At 37.3% G+C, this 13,252-nt stretch overlaps 1 protein-coding gene across 2 annotated transcripts in view; it reads left to right on the top strand.

The window, feature by feature from the left end:
- LOC106868797 (UDP-galactose translocator) overlaps window positions 1-13,252 on the top strand; it is a 42,884-nt gene that overhangs the window by 23,322 nt on the left and 6,310 nt on the right. The window contains exon 3 of one of the 2 annotated variants that reach the window (XM_052975553.2): window positions 6,411-6,460. The exons of the other annotated variant lie outside the window; for it this stretch is intronic. The gene's annotated coding sequence lies outside the window, so the exon portion shown is untranslated. The remainder of the gene's footprint in view (window positions 1-6,410; window positions 6,461-13,252) is intronic. 2 annotated transcript variants of the gene reach the window in all.

The raw sequence follows: 13,252 nt of genomic DNA, 5'->3' as shown, positions 1-13,252 counted from the left end.
ATATTGCCAGTTTAGCCAATAATTATATTATATATATGTACATATATATAATATATATGCATATCTGTATTTACATACATATGTGTGTGAGTACGTGTATGTATGTATGTATGTATCCAATGATATATATACCCATATAAATGTATATAAATGCATAGATATAAACAAACTCACTACATTTAAACATATAATACTGTTTAAAATAAGCAGAGTATTTACTGTTGCGAAACTTATATTAACATACTACTACTACTACAACTACTACTAATAATAATAATAATAAATCAGGAAGCCACTACTTGCCTTCATGCTGTTATCTTTAGTTAGAATAATATTTTTAGAAACCAGTTTACTCTGGCCTAGCTCCAGACACCAGCTTTTAACATCTTTCAACATTTTCTGACCTAATTTAAACAAGTTTCCTTGAGTTAGTAACTTTTACTAACTTATATTTTGCAAACTTAACCAGATGTCATCCATTTCAATCTCATTCTTAGTCTCCTGCTATAATGATACCATTCACATGTGGATTGTTATTAAGAATTCTAAATCAACCCCCAGTATTCCACTGGTACTTTATTTTATCAAACCCCCGAATAGATGAAAGCTGAAGTTAGTATGGAAGAGAAACTTATATCTTCAATTATAATCCAATTGACATCTAGGATACTTTATAGGAATATCAAATTTACCCCAGTGCTATATTTACCCCAGTGCCACTGGTACATTGTTTTATCAACCCCAGAAGGATGAAGGGTAAAGTCTTAATCTTCTATTATAGGTGAAATGGCAGATTTGGTAGCATGCCTGGCAAAATGCAGAGTGATATTTTTCTTCATCTCTGTGTTCTGAGTTCAAATTTCACCAAAATCAACTTTGCTTTCATCCTACTGGAGTTGACAAACTGTATACCACCTGAACACTAGAGAGGTGGGGAGGGGGTGGGTGATGTAATTGACTTTCCCCTCCCCTCAAAACTGCTGACCTTGTATCTTAATAAGAAAAAAAGATTATATTTCCATTAACATCTAGGATGTCTGACAGGAATATTAAATCTACCCTAAAATTCCCAACCACCAGCACCACCAAGGCCACAAGCAGCAGCAGTGGTACCAGTAGTAGCAGAACTCCTTTACAATTCCAAACAATGCCATCTTCAATTTCAGATGTAGAGGAAACAGGGTGGAGAAGCATGATGCTCTCCCTCACTCTCTCTCTCACCCTCTCCCCTCCAGCCCTTTTCTAACCTTTTTCTCACCCTGCCCACTCCTCTCTCTTTCACATCTAACCCTAGCCACTCTGCTAAAACAATATCAGTCATATAAATCTCTGCCCCGATGTCACATGTACTTCATGTCCTACATAGAATTTCATGTTCCAGGTTGTTACCACTTCCACCCGAACCACTCCGACACACCCTACTCCCCATCATGTACTCATATACACATACAAATATATGTGTGTGTGTAAGAGCGTGTGTGTGTGTGTGTGTATATATATATATATATATATAGATAGATAGGTAGGTAGATGGATAGATAGATAGGAATATGTATATATATATATATATATATATATATATGCATATATCCATATTTATGTAGTGTGTGTGCGTGTATACACACACACACAAACATAATACACATGTATGTATACATACATATATAATGCTATTACTGCACTGAGAATGTGTGCTCAACACTGCATGGGTGGATAAATATTTTTTTTTTGTGGTTTAACAAGGAAAATGGTTTCCTTGTAGAAAAGACGTGTTGTGTGTGTGTGTGTGTGTGTGTGTGTGTGTGTGTGTGTGTGTGTGTGTGTGTGTGTGTGGCTGATGATGATGATTATTTTTAAACCTTCACTCAAGGTTACAACTTACTAGCACAAGGGTTTCCATCAACTGACATGGACCTCGCCTAATTCCCCTACCCACCCCTACCACCTCCCAGTGTGTGTCTGAATGGAGGGGGGATTCCCCTCCCCCACCCTGGCTGACCCTTCTCCCTCTCCACTCCCAGAAAAACCTGAAACTGATTTTGGTTGGACCTAAACCCTGCATTGTGAAACAATACACTCCATTGTATCAGAAAGTCCCAAATCCAGCAAAATATACTCAGGGACGCCATCCCATAGCAAAGTTGCCAAACCAATCAGATTCCTGGCCACCATATTGCCATTATTAACAGAAAAAAAAAACTCTGTTTGTTTGTTTGTCTGTTGGTTGGTTGTTTGGCTTTCAAATTTGTGTTTCCATGGTTACATGGGTTACCTATTTACTGCCTTTTAATTATTTCAGTCACTGGACTGTGGCCAGGTTGGGGCACCACCTTAAAGGGTTTTAGTCTAAGAAATCAACACCTGGACTTTTTTTTTAAGCCTGGTACTTATTCTCTTTTGCTGAACCATAAAGTTATGTTGGATATAAACAGACCAACACTGGTTGTCTAATGGTGACAGGGAGTAAACACAATGACACACATACTGTCAGCCACTAAGGGACATGCTCAACTGGTTAAGGTCAAACAACTGACAAGCAAATCTGTGGTATTGAGCAGAATATTTACAGTAGCCCATCTTTTATACCAAATTAAAATATGTCCATGATAACACTTCCAATCAATTAAGATCAGAAGCCATGAGAGCCACTGCCTGGTACTGCATCCTGGCATTATTATATTATCATTATTATTATTATCATTAAACTTATGTTTAAGAGATTTGAAGTGTCTCAGCTACTCAATTGACCCCCCTCCCTTCCCCAGGAGCTGGTTTACTTCAGCTGAGATAGAAACAGGTTCCCCATGCTTTGACGCTCCTTCCAGTAGATTTCCCGCTCCTTCCAGTAGATTTCCCGTTGTCTGAAATTGTTGTCATGGTATCCATTGTCTTCGTTGGGAATCAGGATGGTGACCTGTTAACCTCATATTTAACAAAAATATTTTCTGCCATTCATGCTGCATGGAAACAAAAGGACCAAATCTATAAAAATATTTGGCAACTCAAACAATCTTTTGTTGAAGATTGTATGGATACCATTATCCAAGTGTTTATGAAATAATGCAAATATGCCATTGTATATATATATATATATATATATAGATATATAAATACCAAACAACCGAAACTATAAATAAATTTCTGGCTGATAACACCCAAACAAAGAGTTTTTTAATACTGTTTTTTTTTTCTTTTTGTCTTTCTTCTCCATTCTTTGCTACTCTCGCATCACCCCCCCCCTCACAACTATCAAAGGGCCTCTGTGCAACCACTCTTTCTTGTCCCCATTGTTCTGTGGGTTTTGGGAGGTTTGATGGGCAGCAGTGCATCGGCTGTCAACCCAGTCCATCAAACCCTATCGTTATTGCTAGTCATACCTACCTCTCTCTCTCTCTCTCTCTCACCACTCATTCCCTCCCTCCTCACTCATTTTTGATAACCATCACTACTTGTCCTTCTCTCTCTCTTACCATCACTCACCTTCATTACTATTCTCTCTCACACACATTACTGCCTCTTTACTCACTTATTGTTGTCATACAACACTCTATCTCCCCTTTCTGTCTCTCTTTCACTCTCTCTCTCTCTTCTCTCTCATTCTCTCCCTTTCCCTTCACTTTGCCTCTCTTCCAATACATTGTTTCTATTCAATCTCTTGACCAACAACAGTCATGTAGCTGCCTGTTCCCTTCCTTCTCTCTCTCTCCCTTTATAATTATATATATTATATAGGTAGGGAAAATCCAAGTTATGTCCCCTTGAAGTATGTCTCCTTATTCCAGCATTACAATCCAGTATGTAAATGTTATCATTGTTGTATTGATGTGAGATACATATTAGAGTTGAAAATTCTGGAAATATTGTTTGCAGAGTTACTATATATATCAAAACAGGAAGTTGTATGTATGTGTGTGTATGCACATATATATGTATATATATATATACACACACGAGGAAAAGTTCCTGGATTTAAGGGTATCGTGAAAGGCCTGGCTTATAAAAACTGAAGGACCACTGCAATAAGTGTGTGAATCTGAGAAGGGAATACATTGAATAAAATCATAATTAACCGATCCTCCTGAATTCTCTTTTACCAAAAGCCAGCCAGCAACTTTTCAGCACCCACTTGTGTGTGTGTGTGTGTGTGTGTGTGTGTGTGTGTGTGTGTGTGTGTGTGTGTGTATGTATGGGTGGATGTATACATCTAACTTCCTCTTTACTGCTAGATTTGCTCTTCTTTCTCTCTCCCAATTATTTATACGTTTCCTGATTACTAATTATGTATTGACGTCTCATCAGAATGTAAATTTTGTATTATTTTGATTCTCTGTCTGAAGAATTTCCAGTTGCAGAATTCTTACATATTTATCCAACACTTACTATTTTGTAACTCCCATTAGTAAATGAAACATGTGTAATGGTCAATAAATAATACCAAAAAATTTTCTGACCTCACCATGTCACATGCACACACCAGAAATTTACACACACACACACATTTAGCCATTTGAATACACATACAAACTTGTATTTAAACACTCTTAACAGAACACTCAAACAAACACACGCACAAACACACACACACTTTTACACAAATACCACTCACCCCGCCCCCAACTGATTACACGCACACACACACAAACACCTGTATTCATTCATCACAAAAACATTGTTACACACACATACAAACACCACCACCACCACCACCACCACCACCACGACCAACAACAACAACAACAACCCCCTGGCTATAAACCCAGTTTCCTGTCACTATTGGTAATGGTACAGAGTCAGGTCAGGTGGAGTGGGGGGAGGGGGAATGTCCTTCGGGGTGGGTGGGTGCCAGTGGTTCAAAAGAACTTTAATATTTTCATTTTAAACAAAACGTACTTTTGTTCCAAATAATTTTTCACTTATGCTGTGCTTTCTCGGATCTAAGGGTAATTAAAGTTAATTGAATTAATTTAAATCAAATGGAAATGTAATTAATGACAAAAACAGAAAATGACTTAGCATCATAAACATATTACAGTGGCTTGGGAGGGGGGGGGGGGAGGGGGCGGAGAATGGCTTCAGTAATTTAGCTAGGGTAGGAGGGTGTGGTAGTGGTGGCAGCAGCGGTAGTAGTGGTGTTGTAGTGTGATGGTAGTGGTAGTGGTGGTAGGCTGATGGTAGGAAAGAACTCATTAAAAACTTTAGTACTTGATATGTGTGTGTGTGTATATGTGTCTTTTTGTGTATGCGTATATATATGTATATATATATATATATATATATATATATAAATATTAGTGTGTGTGTGTGTGTCTCTATATACATCCAGTGTAATTTAAACCTTAAATCATATGGCAGATAACCAGTATTTCTCATTCTGTTTCTATGTCCATTCATGCATTGTAAATGTAAGGATTAGAAGTATTAAGCAGAGATTTATAAAGATATAAACTTGTTACAGTTCAGATATGGCTGCGATATATTTGAACTTTCTTACAAGTTTGAATATGTCACAAATATATTCAAACTGTAATAACTTTATATATCCATAGAAATCACTATTTAATGCTTCTAATCCATATTTAGTGTGGCTGGGCAGCCGATTAACTAAACCAATTAAAAGCATTCTGATTGGGATCTAACAAGCGAGACCTAGCCTCTTAGTCAGTTCAGAGTTGCCTCCCTTCCCAACTGCTCGCTGTTGATGAGCAGGTAATTATTTTGAGATGCATGCATCCATTGATCTGGATAGAGGGCGCTCTGAACCGACCCGAAATATTTACACCTTTTTTGTCTGCAACAGTGGTTTTCAACCATTGACCCCTTTGGTTCCTACATAGCTATTCAAGGGTCTTGAACCCAGTGGTTCCCCAACCATATTTTGCCTAAGGATCCCTTTGATTTCTATTTTATTCAGGTGGACCCTCTTAACCATTCAATGTTTAAAAAAAAGCCTGTTATATTTTTATAAGTAAATATTATTAGAAATTGTATTAAAAAAAAGTGTTAAAATATTTTGTGCATTGTAGAAATATAAGCAGGTTATTGCAGATAAATTTCAACAATAAAATCTTATATGGACCTTCAAGGGCCACATGTAATCAAGTATTATAAACAATAGAGAATTGCTCTAAAGACTCAAGAAATGTTGGGTGGCTAAGAGTGAACTATACATTCATTTAAATTGCAACCACTGCATGACAGACAAGTCATTAGCTTTATAATTAATTCTAGTCAAGAAATGTAGGGGAGACAAACATTGGAATATGGATTCATTTAAATTCCATCTGTTGTGTAAAAGAAAAAAAAAGAAAATCAATCATTATTTTTCTCAGTTCAAAAAATGTAGGGGAGGTAATATTGGAAATACAAATTGAATAAAATGAATAATTTGTGTGTTTTTCTCATATTTCCAGGTATTTGACAGGAATTATTTAACAGTTCTACAACATAGATTGTTCAACGTGTAAGATATTACACATTCTTATCACCCTCTTGCTGCCCTGCTCCAGCATGGACTTCACTCTCCCTTTTTAGTTCACACTAGAAACTAACTCTGTTTTTGTTTTTGCTGTGGGTATCGTGGGGAGGGGGCTGGCTGCTTGCTTTTGTTTTTTAATCCATACATTAGCATGTGCATGTATATGTTTGCATGCATGTCTGTGCTTGTGTGTGCATGTGTGTGTATGAGCTTGTGCGTGTGTGTGTGTGTGCATGTTGTATCTGTGTATGTATGTGTGTGTGTGTGCGTACATTTTCGCATGCGCATGTATGAGTTGCATGCATTTGTGTGAACACGTATGTACAACTTTTCTTTGAGTTTTATCTAAGTTCTTCTCGAGAGAGTTCGAGCCAGTCACTAACAAAATGACAAGACTTTTCCAATTCAGAGAGTTCCCAGTGTTTGTAATTTGGTTGAGTTGGTGTGTTGGTTGCAACTGACAATGCACACACGCCAGTGTATATACCATCTATTCACAAAAACAATCTCAGTTGGAGAATTTCTGGAATGTCTCTTACAAGTCTTCACTCTGTCACGAGATTGGAGTTGGAGGACTGACATCAGTTTGTTTTCCTCTTTCTCTCCGTGAAACTGAGTATTTCTAGGGTTTTGTGCAAATTTGTTGGTGCATAACCTAATGCACTTATGTGCATGTGTGTGTGTTGGAGAGAGTGTGTGTGATGGAGTTCATATGTGTGTGTTGGGTGTGTTTGTGCATGTGTGTGCATGCTGGAGTATATATGTGTGTGTGTGATAGAAAATGTGTGTGAATGTGTGTGTATGTGTATTGTAGTATGTGTGTGTGTTTATTGTGTGTGTATGTGTGATAGAGAGTGTGTGTTAAGTAACTATATGTGTCTGTGCATATGTTTTGTGTGTGTTTGTGCATGTGTGTGTGTATGCATGTGTGCATGTATGCATATGTGTGTGATGGAGAGTATATATGTGTGTGTTGGGTGTGTGTGATGGAAAATCTTTGTGTGTGTGTATTGTAGTATGTGTGTGTGCATGATAGAGTGCGTGTTAAGTGTCTATATGTATCTGTGCGTATGTTTTGTGTGTGTGTTGGAGAGTGTGTGCATATTGGATGTGTGTGTGTGTATCTATGGGCATCTCAGCGGCGTATTAGGCCTGTCAGGGTGGTTGAATTGTGTGTGGCCCCTGTGTGAGTTGTGTAGGGGTTAGAGCCTGAGTGGTTTGCTTGTTGTTGTTGTTGTCACAGGTATTTATTTTCTCAATGCTATTAAATGTTCCATCCAAAGTAAGTACAACAATCTTTACTCATTGGCTTCATGCACCTTCAGTCATTAGTCAGAACTAAATATGAAATTTTGCATCTGAAGTAAATACAATAATCATTGTGTCAACCTCTTCTTCAGTCATTAGTCAATACTAAATATCATATGTTGTAAGCAATGCATCGTGTTGAGTGATGTAATAAGAAATGTTGAATTTTCAGAGGAACCAAAATGAAACAGGAGTATTTTAATGTGTTTTACACACATATACAAGTGTGTGTGTGTGTGTGTGTGTGTGTATGTGTATGTGTGTGTGTGTGTGTGTGTGTGTGTGTGTGTGTGTGTGTGTGTGTGTGAAAACTGTACCAAGGCAAAAGACAAAAAGAGGTGAGGGGAACAACAAGCAAAAGGCAAAATGATGCTTGGCGGGGGAAATGAAAGAGTCTTTAATATTTCAAGCTTATGCTCTTCCGAAGGAAGGAATGAAGAGAGAAAACACATATACACACACACACATATGTATGTATGTATTAACAGTATGGCTCAACTCCATATGACAGTTTTGTGGATACACAGGGTGCATCCATCTCATCAGATACCACCTGTGCATGTATATATATATATATATATATATATACAGGCGTGGGTGTGTGGAGGTGCAGGTGTGATTTGCGGTAAGAGGCTTGGTTCCCAACCACATGGTTCCAGGTTCAGCCCCACTGCGAGACACCTTGAGCAAGTGCCTTATAGTGGATTTGGTAGACAGAAACTGAAAGAAGACCACCATTGTGTATATATATATATATATATATATATATATATATATATATATATGTATGTATAATAATATAGATTTAATCAAAAGATTAAATGTGGTACTTAAATGTACTGAGGAGTACATTTTCATTGTACATTCTGTGGTGTTCTCACTACATGAATAAATGGAGCTTGTACGAAACGTACGTACTGCTATAACCTATTGAATTTTTGTTGCTTATCTTTAAATATATATATGTATATGTATATATATTTATGTGTGTCTATGTGTCTGTGTTTGTCCCCCCCCCCCACCAATGCTTGATGACTGGTGTTGGTGTGTTTATGTACCTGAAACTTAGCAGTTCGACAAAAGAGATTGATAGGATAAGTACCAGGCTTAACAAGACAGTACAAGCTGGAACCGATGCATTTAACCAAAAATTCTTGAAGGCAATGCTCCAGCATGGCCACAATCCAATGGCTGAAACAAGTAAATGAAACAAAAAGAAATATTTATGTATATACATGTGCACGCACACGCACATGTGCACACAAACACACACACACACAACCACAGCTACTACCCCCATCAACCCCTCCGCCATTGTTACTACTTCAAATGGAGACAACAGTGATTCTGCCTGTTCCACTCCCTCAGTATAAACCCCACCCCCATCCCATATACACACACACTCAAAAATAAATGAGTTTAATTCCTGTATTTTCATGCCTGAGTGATTCGGAACAAGGGGTTAGAAGAGGGAAAGGAAAGTTCCACATTTTATTCTTTTTGTTTTTTATTTGTTTCAGTCATTTGACTGCGGCCATGCTGGAGCACTGCCTTTATGTGTGTCTTTAGTCTAGCAAATCGACCCCCATGACTTATTCTTTGTAAGCCTAGTACTTATTCTAACGGTCTCTTTTGCTGAACCGCTAAGTTACAGGAATGTAAACACACCAACATCGGTTGCCAAGCAATGGCGGGCGGACAAACACACACATGTATTTACGATGGGCTTTTTTCAGTTTCCATCTACCAAATCCGCTCATAAAGCTTCGGTCGGCCCAAATCATTGCTTACTAAAGCTATGAAGCATAGAAAGTGAAAAGTAAAATACATAAGACAGAGAAGTGTCATACAAATGGACATTGCAATCCCCCAAATTATAGAAGCTTAACCCTTTTGATACCAACCCACCCGAAACTGTAGTACAAATGTCTTGTTTTCAAAAGTTCTGAATTAAAATCTTCCACTAAACCTTAGTAGCAATTCCTAACACTAGCTTAATGATAACTAAGTTATTTTAGTAAATTCTTTGTTAGATTTAAAATTAATTGAGAGGAAACACAGAACATCTCAACAGAAATATGGTAACAAAAGGGTTAAAATATAAGGAAGTATGGCTTAAACCCCAACTTACCCTTAATCTAAAAACTTGTGTAGGCAGGATCTTTCTTAAGTTATTAAGATTCATATATATGCATGTGTGTGCATGTATGTATGTATATTATATGTGTGTGTGTGTAGATATGTGTCATTGTAGCATAATTTTAACATCCATTTTCCCATGCTCACTTGAGTCAAAAGTGTGTATGTACATGTGTGTGTGTGTGTGTGCGTTCAAGCATGTGTATATATGTGTATACATGTATATATATGTATATATATACATGTATATAACATGTATATATATGTATATATATACATGTATATATATATACATGCATATATATATATATATATATATATATATATATATATATATATGTATTATGTCCTTTGAATTAATAACATTTATTTCTCACCAGATGGAGTACTTTTTTTGTTGAATTTTCTATCACAGATAAGTAGATTAAATAAATATATATATATAAAATATAAAAATGGGAAAAGAACGTAAAACATCCAGGCAGGTGATACAAAAAAGGGACAACAAAACATCCAGACGGACAATACAAAGAAAACAAGGACAGGTCATTTGGAGTTTTCTTTCTTCAGTCAAGTTCCAGATTATCTTTGCAATTTTTGCTGGTTATACTCGAGATTGCTCCATACATATACACATATATATATATATATATATATATATATATAGTGTGTGTTCACACCTGTTCATAATTATCATGCACATGTGTTTTTCATGCAGACATTACACACTGTGAAAGTGGTTGGTGTTAGGAAGGTCACCAAGTTGTAGGGACCATGTAGGGACTCTCTTGAGATCACGTGACAGTTTTAAACAGGTGTCACTGTCATACAGACAGTACCATATACATTCAGATCTTCTGTGAAACAAGTCTGGCCACAGGTAAATATTACCTTACTTGGAAACAGGTGAGAATTGCTAACATGGACAGCTGTAATAAAGACTATGGAGCCATAGCCAGCAGGAAGGGACACAACAGGTGAGATCTTTGAACAGGGCATTGGCCTCAATTCAGACAGCTATGGGAAACTGATGCAGACTGTGGTCAACTCCTGGCTGGAAAGGGTTGCTGCTGGAAGATCATATGTGTAGCAGCAGGATTTGGTTTTTTGCAATACATCTAAAAATAGTCAGATGTGGTTGTTGGAGAATTTCTATGACTCCACCAATCTTAATTTCTGACCTCCTAATCCCCCCTAACCTACCCACCCACATAATTGTAATTCCATGGATTACTATATGTGGGATGTGCTTGAGAAAATCACCAACTGTTCTGCTGGCAACAGAAAGAAGATGGAGCAGGTGGCCAAGTTAAAGGAGGTGTTTGAAGATCTTCCCAGAAACACAGCGATGAACACACACGCTGGGTTCCGGAGCCATCTTGAAGTCATGGGAAAAGTTGGGGACAGCTACGCTGAGGAAACTTATCCCCCAACCATAAACTAAATGATATTGTTTGATTTTAAAAAAAAATACTTATATTTGGTCTGGTATATGCATATATATGTGTGTGTATATATATATATATATATATATATATATATATATATAAGAGAGTATTGTAGTTTGCTGTAAGCATTGTGTATTGTTTGTAAAATATAACTGCTATAGCAGTGACTCGATTAATTCCTAACAATATCTGAAGAAGGAATTTTTATATTCCGAAATATTATATCAGACTATGAATAATTAAATTATAAGTTATTGGAGTCCACTCTGCATTGTTGTGCCATTCAAGACATGTTATATTTCACACACACACATCATCATCATTGTTATGTTCAGTTATAATACAAACTATTTTAATTAATCTGATGGGTTCTTCTATGATTTTGTAGAGTACAAATTTATGGCCCTTAAACAAGAATATCATTGACAGTGACTTTGAAGTTTCAGCCCCTTAAGGCCATTGTAATACAGCTGTGTTACCCCCGTTTGTTGAATGCCAGATCTATTTTCTTTTGTTTGTTCTATCCACACACACACCTCCCCCGTTACATCAGCAGCCATTTGTAACCTGCAACAACATCTTAAATGGGCTGGGTTTTTTGTTTTTGTTTTTATTTAATGAACGCAGACCAACGAGTCACTCTGAAACTGAATGAGAAGCTCTATTAACCAATAATTACAGACTAATTAACTGCAGGCAGAACGAGGTAGGGTCACCACTGAAATAAATATTTTCTCAGATAATTAGTGTGACAGAAACAACAGAAGCTTTTTTCACGCTTTCCTAATAGTTGTCATCATTGTTCTTTCGAGCGGCCCCAGGAAGGGCAGAGGACAGACAATGGGGAGGGCTTTTAGGCTGGATTAGGACCTTACTGATCAATATCTATAGCAAGGAAATTCATATCTCACTGTTGTCTGTCTGTGTGAAGATGACACTTTTGGTGTGGTTGTTGTTGTTGTTGTTGTTTAGCCCTAGGTCTGCAGCTCTTAATGGAGACGATCCAGCCATGACTGCCCCGTCATTTTGGGGTAGGTATAATAATTATTATTCCATACATACTGTTCATGATCTGAGGCGGATTTACCTGCTGTTTTTTTTTGCAAGTTGATTTCTGTTGTTCCTATTGTAGGTGGTGGTCATGGTGTTGCAAGCTGTTGTTCTTCATTGTTGTTGTTATTGCTTTTTTATTGTTAAACCCCAGGTCCTCCCTGATCCAGCCAGATCAGTGATGTGTGAGTGTTTTTGCATCTGTGTGTCTTGTGTGTGTGTGTGTGTTTGTCTAGACCAGGTCAGGCCAACTTGAATTACTTGAATCACAGAAAGTTCTTTGAGGGCCGCTTGTACACTGACAGAATTGAAAGCATTTTGCTTTCTCATGTTCTTATTACAATGACTGAACAATCGTTGATTCAACATGAAATATCTTTCTTTTTTACTTTTCATTACAATCTTGAATTTTTGATAAAATTTTAAAAATGTTTGTTTAAATAAATTCATTTCAAGAAAGTATCAAGGGGCCACAAAATAAAAGTCTGTGGGCTGCATGTGGCCTGTGGGCTTCAGGTTGGAGCTCCTGTCAAACCATCCAACCCATGCTGCCATGGAAAATGGATATAAAAGGATGATGATGGTGATGTATGTGCACATACATACAACAGGCTTCTTTCAGTTTCCAGCTATCAAATTCACTTAAAACTTTGGTCAGGCTGGGACTATAGTAGAGGTCACTTGCCCAAGGTGCCACACCATAGGTAGTGAGCTGGCAGAAGCGTTAGCGCACCGGGCGAAATGCTTAGCGGTATTTCGTCTGCCGTTACATTGAGTTCAAATTCCGCCGAGGTCAACTTTGCCTTTCATCCTTTCGGGGTCAATAAATTAA

Source organism: Octopus bimaculoides, chromosome 21 (genome assembly GCF_046866305.1).
Source record: "Octopus bimaculoides isolate indiv1 chromosome 21, ASM4686630v1, whole genome shotgun sequence".
NCBI classification, from domain to species: domain Eukaryota; kingdom Metazoa; phylum Mollusca; class Cephalopoda; order Octopoda; family Octopodidae; genus Octopus; species Octopus bimaculoides.
This window is presented reverse-complemented; position numbering and strand designations above follow the sequence as displayed.